The sequence below is a fragment of the Parasteatoda tepidariorum genome, chromosome 8 (assembly GCF_982258835.1).
Source record: "Parasteatoda tepidariorum strain Cologne lab strain chromosome 8, Ptep-v5.0, whole genome shotgun sequence".
NCBI classification, from domain to species: Eukaryota; Metazoa; Arthropoda; class Arachnida; order Araneae; family Theridiidae; genus Parasteatoda; species Parasteatoda tepidariorum.
The window spans coordinates 57,289,783-57,299,981 of NC_141762.1; positions in this window are offsets into that span (position 1 = coordinate 57,289,783).

Below are 10,199 nucleotides of genomic sequence, written 5' to 3' on the forward strand. Positions count from 1 at the left end.
TCCAGAGTAAATTTTTTGACATTAACGGTCTTAATTATTCATTTTCTTTGCATAAGTCTTGCCAAAATGACTTATGTCTAATAATAAATAAATAGCATGCGTCTGTGTAAAATGCAGACAAATAGTATTTTCTTGTTCGTGTATTTTGTGTTGACGTACTTGTTATATTATTAATTTCTAAACCATATTGCGATTAAAAAAGTTAAATTTATGTACCATAGATTAGAAAAAATGCATGGGCATTAAAATTTTCTTTAGCTGTGAAGGAGTTTATCAGAAAAAAAAGAAAAAGGAAAAATATTGTAGAGTGTAAAAAAATAAATTGTGAATTTCATGGTAATAAATTGTGGCATCGCATTTACACCTAAGTAGTGTTCTATTAAGTGTTCTACTACACCAAGAGAAGTGAAGAATTAAAAATGTTCTTTTGCACTATTTGGTGCAGAGTAACCGCTACCATTTTTGTTATTCAGTAAAGCTAAAATTTATTATTACTGTAAGATATGATATGCACAAGAGCCAGTGAAGTTATTTATACGATAAAGTATAAATCAAGAATCATTAACCTTGCATACATACAATATTTCTTAAAATTAGTTTGTAAATCAAGCATGTGTACAGCATAGAGTGAATTTTAATGTGAACTCAAAACTAGGCTTAACAAACTGAAGTGAATCGGAGTTTAATATTATAAAATAATTGAATATGATTAACATATTTAAGTAAATCTTAAGAAAAAATGAATATATTTATTATACAACTGAAAAAATACATGCTCTTTTTTATAATAATTTATCAAATCAATTCGATAAGAAGATTGAAAATATTTGGCAAATAATCCACTTTAGTCAATATTCTTGATCAGTCAGTGAATAGGACTGAAACTTACTTAATTATCAATGGGTAATGATCAGGTATAACTGAGAGTATTTCATATATATATATATATATATATATATATATATATATATATATATATATATATATATATATATATATATATATATATATATATATATATATATATATATATATATATATATATGAAATACTCTCAGTTATATCTGTTAATCAAATTACTATGTGAAGGAATGATGTAAAAACACACACGAGAAGTTAATTTTGGTAGTAAACTATATGTTTCGAACTTAACTTTTTACTTATTCATAAGATATGCAATGTATGTATTATATTGAATAGCATATAGAATAAATCGGCTTTTACAGGTTTGGTGGGATATGCTCACGTTTCTGTCAAAATTTTTAAGGACCATTTTTCATAAATTTTGTTGAATTTTATTGATTTAACTGTTAATTTTCTTCTTCAAAGTATAAGTGGATATGAACTTGTTGTTAACCCTTTCTCTCTGTAAAAAGTGCCTTACGGTATGTAAACCTCCTCTCTCTCCCATTCGTCAAAATCACGAGGTGAGGTTTCGTATTCTATTTCTCGTGATCGTGATGTTCCCAGGTTAGAGAGTTAAATGTAAAGTAACAAAAAAGTTTAAAAATATCCATCGCTTGCAATTTTTTTATTTCTTATTTTCGAACTAGATGGCTGAACCAGACTATTTTTAATGTAACTGGAGATAATAAGTTTATTTTAAACTAGATGGTTGGTCAGGGCCGAGGTAGCCTAGTTGGTAGGGCACTGGGCCCATGTCCAAGAGTTTATGGGTTCGATCCCATTCCGACCGAAGACTCCCTGTGTTGTAAATGGTGACTGATGCACGTTAAATCTGCCTAGTCGCAAAGTCCTCCATGTTCCCATAACAAATCAATACCTCTGAGGGTACTGATGTAGGAGTTTTCTTGTCTTCTGGATTAGTTCAAAATTACAAAGCTAGGGAGTTAAGCATTAGTAGTCGTAAACCCAAAATTAGGTCAGATGTTCAACGACGGATATATAAACTAGATGGTTAGCACTATTCAAATATATGTAATTGTGATATATACAGGGTGTCTATAAAAGAACTCCGTAGTTTTGAGGCAAAATATTTTAATGAAAAAAAAACATACATGCATGTTTTATACATGACTGAAAAGCTTACATTTTCAAGTGTTTTTCAACACTTAGTAAAGTTCTATATGAGCCCCGTTAGTGGCACGACAGACGTCTAAACGGTATTCTACCTCTTCCCATGTCCTGTCGAGCATGTCTGGGGGGACGGTTGCCACACAATTGACTATTCGTTCCCTGAGATATTGAACATCACGAATTTTCTCTGCATACTCAAGATTCTTGATATGCCCCCAGAAGAAAAAATCCAACCGAGTCAGATCAGGGCTCCTTGGAGGCCATGGAATAGGTCCCTCCCTTCCGATCCACCTGTTGCCGAGCCGAGCGTCCAATGCCTCACGCACACGTAAACTGAAGTGTGGCGGGGTCCCATCTTGTTGAAAGTAAACTAAACCCTTCTCCGCCTCAATGTCATCTAACTGAGGAAAAAGATACTCCTCCAACCTGCAGCTCCGCCAACAGTTGATACAAACATTCGCAATTGGTATGAGTAAAACTTTTTGAGCTACTCTTTTCAGAGAAATCGACTAAACTTTGCTATCTTTTATAGTTAGTGAGATATGAATTTTTAAAACCCCGGAGTTCTTTTATAGACACCCTGTATTCCATACTCTTAACTCGACTATTTTGCCGTTTATAAATACACGTGGTTTTTGTTCAGAGAAGAAATATTTTTTTATAATTTAAATATGGAGTTTGTGTTACATGAACATATGGAGTACTTAAGGAGTTTTAAATTTCGAGTTAATAAAATTCCAAAAATCAAAATACGCATATTGTACATACACCTTTTTTATATAATTTTCCTGAATAAAAATAGGCATTTTTATGACAGTCTTCTTGAAAATAATAAGATCTTTAAGGAGTTAAATAGGACAAAGCATAATATTCTAAACACCAAAATGAGAAATTACACTTAATACATCCATTATTTATGTTGGTCTGCAGTTGGTATGTTGATAATTTTCGGTACCTGGCTTCGGTATCATGCTTTAAAAACATCATTTTTCAATGCTGTGAGATTGAATATTTCTGAATGGATTTTTCAAGTCACCTTACAAATATTTAATAAGATTAGAATCTGGGCATTTGGGAGAGGGCAACGTGGCAAACTGAAGTCTCCAAGATGTAGGGGAGAGTGGGGTCAATTGTAACAGGGTACGATTGTAACAGAGCAAAAATTTCGAGTGTCGGGTTCTAGATTTAGTTCCTAGGTGGCGCACAAGGTGTATTTCATAAATCTACATGTACACCCCTGCTGGCAACCGTTTTTATGTACTTTATGTTACATCACAAAAGATATTTTCACGCTACGTAAGTACATTTTTTGGTATTAGAAAGTATATTGTAACAAAGTAATTTTGTTTAAACAAATAAAAATTGTTAACTGAATATGTAAGTGGACACCTTAATTAACATTTAAAAAAAAGATTAGTTTTGTTAATTAACTTGCATTGTTTTTAACAAATGAAGCTGAAATGGCGTCTTGGGAACGATTGTAACAATAAGTAAAGGGACGATTGTAACAGCTGAAAATAAATAATCTTATGCTTACAAACCATTACTTAACTCTTTAAGAACCACCAATAGTTTCCTATATCATTTATATTATTTTGCATGTGCATTATTTTATTTGTCACCTTTCACAGCATAAATTAAAATTTTTAACCCCTTAAAGTTAAAAGTTTAACCCTTTAGGTCTCTGCTCATTATCTTTTTTACTCCTAAAATATCGCTACTATTTTGATCAATAAAAAAATATATCACAACTATGATAATATGTATAATTAACTATGTTTTAGTTGAATTTATGAACTTTTACAATTGACCTTGTAAGTGGCAACAATTGTAACAAGTGCACGACTGTCAAAAATTGTTAATAACTAATATAATATAAGGTATTTATTTTTTTCCTAGTAGAGGATAGTCTACTTTACTCGTCTGTCAATTAATTTTAATAATATATTGGATTTTTTGTTAGTTAAAAATAGTTAAGTAAAAAATGTAACAATTGACCCCACTCTCCCCTACTTATACAATATCAGCATTATGATAACACGCATAATATTGCTGAAAGTATCTCTCACAATTTACATATACCATCAGCATTTCAGAATGAACTTGATAAGCAACGATATTTAAATATGTTTTCTCTCAGCCACCATATATGCTATAAAAAGGGTCCTGAAGCATACCAGCGCTACATTAGATTTTTAGCTGCAACACTGTTGACGCTACTTCTCATTTGCATAAAACTGTCAGTAGGTCATAATAAAAAGACATTTTAGTATATATCGAGATTATTCTTTTATGCCACTGGATTGTAATGCAAAAGCAATGAATTTAAAAATGCTGAACAGATAGACCTTCTCTATTCAAAGGACTTAATGTGCGCCTTTGGTTAAAAGAATTACTATGTTTACTTCTATTTCGAAAGGAAATGCATAAATAAAAAAACAATAAAATCAAATTTTGTAATCAACAGATGCAGGAAAGAGAAAGCAGATAGCTGCGAAGTTTTTCGTGGTGCTTAAGTTTAATTAAAAGAATACGGGGTTCGTTAAATCAATTTTTACGACCATGATTTTAGTGGTCTGCGGAATACTAATTTTTGTTACGACAAGAATCATAGGATATCGAGGTTATAAAGTTTTATTATTCAATAGAGCAATATCCTCATTTAAGTAGGGTACCAGAAATTTGTTTATTTTACTAAGCCAAAATTATTGCCCCTGTAGTTTACAGTTACAGTGGTAAAAAAAGTTCTTATTTTAAAACAAAATTGTTTTTCTCTTTAGGGGTTTAAGATAAAAGGAGAAAAAAATACTTAATTTTTTTGTATTGATTTTGCATTTTTTCTTTATCGATTTAAAATTTTTTTGTGCTTTTGTCTTATGGTTATACATTATTAAAATTGTTTTACAATATAGATATATACTATTGATTAAGAATATAAAAAGAGGAACAATCATAAAGGAAGCTGCAGTAAGTTCATACAAAAGAAGGGTAATCATGATAAAAATGCTGTCAGTTTGAATAAAAAATGATAACCACAGATTAAATGCTGTAAGTTCAAAGAAAAGAAAAATAATCATATATTGAAATGCTATATATTAAATTATATATAGCAATATATTGAAATGCTATAAGTTTCTTGCAACAATATTATATTACGTTATGATGCTTATTAAGTCATTAAGTCTGAAATATCCATGTCCTCAAATGGCACTTATTATCTCTAATATTATACTGAGAAAAATAACATAGTCCAAACTATCAGAATGTTTTAAAATTTACAGTGTGGTTTCGAAGAAAACAACGAAACCGAAGCGCTTTTGTAAATTTTTTAAATTTTTTCCTGATATTTTAAAACATGGTATAAAAAGCATTTATTCCATAAAATTTACTTTTCATTTTAGTATTTTGTATTTTTTACCAAATGAGTGGTAATCAGAACTATAATTTTTAAAATCACAATATCGGGTACATCGCGTTGTCATATGAATGGAAAAATTACCAAACGACTGGTTTAAATATCGAATATTTTGATACTAATGCCGCTAGCATTTCGATTCCTTTTTGATTACGCTCGCCTCCTAGAAGTGAAAACTTTCTCTCAGAATCTTTTGAAAAATGAATCATTTTGCACTTTAGCAAATTTCTTTCATAAAGTTCGTTAGCGAATGATAATTTATTTTAATATTTATTTAACTCATAAAAGTATAGTAATTGACTAAAGATTAAGAAATGACAATTTTACTTTCAAACGAATACATATTTTAAATGCATATTTACTGAAATTTTTTTAAAGAGATTTACTAAAAAAAGTTGGCTAATATATAGATTAGTTTACTTTATAAATAGTCAGAGTGCTTTGCTCGTATAACAAGAAATAAAGTTTCACTTTTGGTGCGCGTTGCTTTTGGCTCTTGCGTACATGTTATATTTTTTTTAAGAATATTTTTTTTAACTATATTAAATTCAGAAGTCTCCCATGCTTTGGAATATACTAATTTTCAAAGTCAAAATATGTGACATGACTGGAGTTAGCGAGCATACAAAGTGGGTGATGTACAAGAAATTAATTTGGTTATGTTGATAGTCAAATTGAATCAAATGAAAGAAATTTGACTGAAGGCAAATAATAGCCAATTAACAGCAGTGATAGGATCAGAATTTGATAGCACATAATTAAGGAATTACAAAATGGTGAAAATAGTTTGGCAAAATCACCTTACTATATGGTAAAAACATTTCTGTTAAAAGAAACACAATTCTGGCAACACCGAAAAAAATATATGGTATTTGAACCATTCATTTAGTAATTTTTCTGATCATATGGTAAAAATTTTACCGAAAATTCGGATTCTCAAAATTATAGTTCTTATTATCACAAACTTACTAAAAAACACTGAACTTAAAAATAAATTTTACCGAACAAATGATTTCTATGCCGTGCTCTAAGTTTTTTTTAAATGAAATTACCAAATTTCACCATATTTTCCAAATTTTATCATGCATTGTAATACTACATTTCATTATTAATTTTTACCAAAATCATTACCAAAGCGCTTAGGTAAAATTTAGCAAAATTTTTGGTGTTCCCATAAAATTAAAAACATGATAAATTTTATCATATTCTGGTAGTTTTGACCTTACTTTTTTTCTCAGTATCTTCTTTGACCTTACTTCGACATGAAACAAGCAATATTTTGTAACTCTCTATTTAATACTAGAAAAATGTTAAAAAAAAGGGTTCCTTAAAATATATCCAATATTAAAATTAGTAAATTGTGAAAGTTTCATTGAAATTAGTAAATTGTGAAACTTTTATTAAAATTAGTAAATTGTGAAACTTTCATTAAAATTAGTAAATTGTGAAATTTTCACTTAGATTAGTAACTTGTAAAGCTGCTAAGCTTCAGTTCAGGGAATTTTCAGTTCTTATTAGTCCATATTTAGTAAAAAACAACAAAAAAAGCAATTTAATTGAAAAATAAAATTAATTGAAAATTGAAAAGTAAATAATTGAGAAGTAAATAAGTAAAAAGCAAATAATTGAAAAGTATAAAAGAATTAATAATTGAATAATTGAATTATTGCTTAATTAAAAAGTAAATTTAATGAATGAATGTTTTTATGCAGCTCTGTAAGGTAATACGGTAAAATTACCAAATTTTAAAAATTTTACCTAATTTTAACGCCTATTATAATCCAATATTTTATTTTTAATTAAACTAAAATCCTTATCAAAGCCCTTTGAAGAAAATTAACATTATATATGGTGTCCCCATAGTTTCAGAAACATCGTAAATCCTTACCATATTCTAGTAGTTTTGACCATACTTTTTTTCCTCAGTGAACTAGCAAAATCTGATATTTTCTATTTCAACATTATTAAACAGTTAAAATAGTATAAAAAGCTCAAACAATATTTTAAAAACAAAATCTATTTTTAAGTATTACTTAATTATAATCTACGCAAAAGCTGGTATAAATGTGTTGAGAATCGATCCCGAACTTTTATATGGAAACATTAAAAAATATAAAATCTCAATATGAATTAACAGTAATATATTATCAATTCTTTTAAAACTTCTAGATCTCTTAAATGTCTTCGCAAATAGAATTCAAACATACAGAGAAAAGACATTGTTAGTCATTTAATTCCGCCTTCCCCGTGGGGAACAAGGAAAAAGAAAAATTTCATGTTCCTATTGGCATTAGGGATTTTGAATCGGTCAAGCAGAAGGATTCCAAAGCCAGAAACTGTCAGCTCTCCAATCCCTTTGGAGTCAGCGACAGAAAGAAAATCTTTTATACTAGTTAATGTTATTACAACTTCAAGGTCACTAGTTAGCACTAAAGTATTGTACCACCATTGAAAATTAGCGAATAGAAAAAGAGAAGATCATTCATTATTTTATTTACGTTATTTACGTATTTTATTTACGTCATTATTTTATTATGTTAAAAAGAAAATATAATTTTTTTTTCAATTTTGGAAATATTCGTAACTATTATAAAATTTTTTATATCTACCATTTAAATTAGATTCAGTGTTTTAATATTAGCACATCTATGTTAGTGTTTATTAATAGAATTTTAAATTATTTTGTCGTTATAAGACAAAATTGCTTCAATTTTATGTTAAGCAAAACAAATTTTGTGACTATTTCTTTTCTCTTTAGTGTAAGATAACAAATAAATGTCATTTACAGTAAATATTCAGATTGATTCAATATTATCATTTTTAATAAAAAATTTAAAAAACTATGTCACGAAATTAAAAGCATACCTTAGAATAAAATAATAGTTTGGTGAAAATTTTGTTAAAGCATTCAACCTAGTTAAAGCCTGATGAATCATTATCAATTCGAATCTGTAAAACTTCAACGCTTGTTTTTTTTCCTCTTTTTTTCGTGAATGAAAGACGACTGGAATTTTTCTTTAATTTTGGAAATATTTTTAACTATTATTACATTTTTTATATCTACTATTTAAATTAGATTCAGTGTTTTAATATTAGCACATCTATGTTAGTGTTTATTAATAGAATTTTAAATTATGTTGTCGTTATAAGACAAAATTGCTTCAATTTTATGTTAAGCAAAACAAATTTTGTGACTATTTCATTTGTCTTTAGTGTAAGATAACAAATAAATGTCATTTACAGTAAATATTCAGATTGATTCAATATTATCATTTTTAATAAAAAATTTAAAAAACTATGTCACGAAATTAAAAGCATACCTTAGAATAAAATAATAGTTTGGTGAAAATTTTGTTAAAGCAATCAACCTAGTTAAAGCCTGATGAATCATCATCAATTCGAATCTGTAAAACTTCAACGCTTGTTTTTTTTTCCTCTTTTTTTGTGAATGAAAGACGACTGTAATTTAACATGCTTAAAACTATGCTTCAAATCTAAAAACAAAGTTTTCAAAAGTATTCTTAAACATTTTAACAATAATTATTAAGTTAAGAAAAAATTATGTTTAATTTCTTATGTTAAAAATTTAAAAAAAAATATTAACAAACAAATATTACTTGTCTTTAGTCTTCTGCATTTTAGAAAGATTTGACTTATATTATTTAAATACACGGATTTTTCGACTTAATTAAATGAGGGTTTTTCTGTTGAATATTCTTTACTATATTGCCTTGTTTTTCGCAAATGAAATTTTAGCTTTGAGCTCTTTCTGTATTGTATTTAAATGCTTTTGCAAAGTGTTCTTGAATTTATAAGACAAAACAAATGATTTTAAACAAATTATATTATTTAATTGTAAAATGACTTTCATTTTAATATGAGGAAATATTTCGAACATACGCTTAAAGATTTTTTTTAAGTTTAAAACGTTTGTTATTCGTATGCCCATATTTTTATACATCAGAATTTTTTTGTGCTGTAAAATTTTACGGTAACAATGAATTACGGTTAAAAGTACCCACAATCAGGTTGCCGTAGATTTGATGGATGGATTTTTGCTGTGATTTTATTTTTTTTGATGATGATTCATTCACTTTCTCTCATTTTACTCCATAAATCCTACATTGAGTTATTATGTAAGCGTTACTTTATTTTATCCTATAATAATCCTATATAAGCGTTACTCTCATATATCCTACAAATCCCACATTGAGTAATTAAGTAAGCGTTACTTTATTTTATCCTATAATAATCCTATATAAGCGTTACTCTCATTTTATCCTACAAATCCTACATTGAGTAATTAAGTAAGCGTTACTTTATTTTATCCTGTAATAATCCTATATAAGCGTTACTCTCATTTTATCCTACAAATCCTACATTGAGTAATTAAGTAAGCGTTACTTTATTTTATCCTGTAATAATCCTATATAAGCGTTACTCTCATTTATACTACAAATCCCACATTGAGTAACTAAGTAAGCGTTACTTTATTTTATCCTATAATAATCCTATGTAAGCTTTACTCTCATTTTATCCTACAAATACCGCATTGAGTTTAATTACAAGTTTCTATCGTTACAGGCACGAAATCGTGTTAATAAAAATGTAGTAAAATGAATTAAAATTTGTATTTCTCATTTTATATATTTAATCTCCTCTCATAGGGTAAACAATAAAGCATATAAAAATTACTAGCTTTCTTAAATATTTATCATCGTGTTTGAAAACGTCTAAAATATATTGA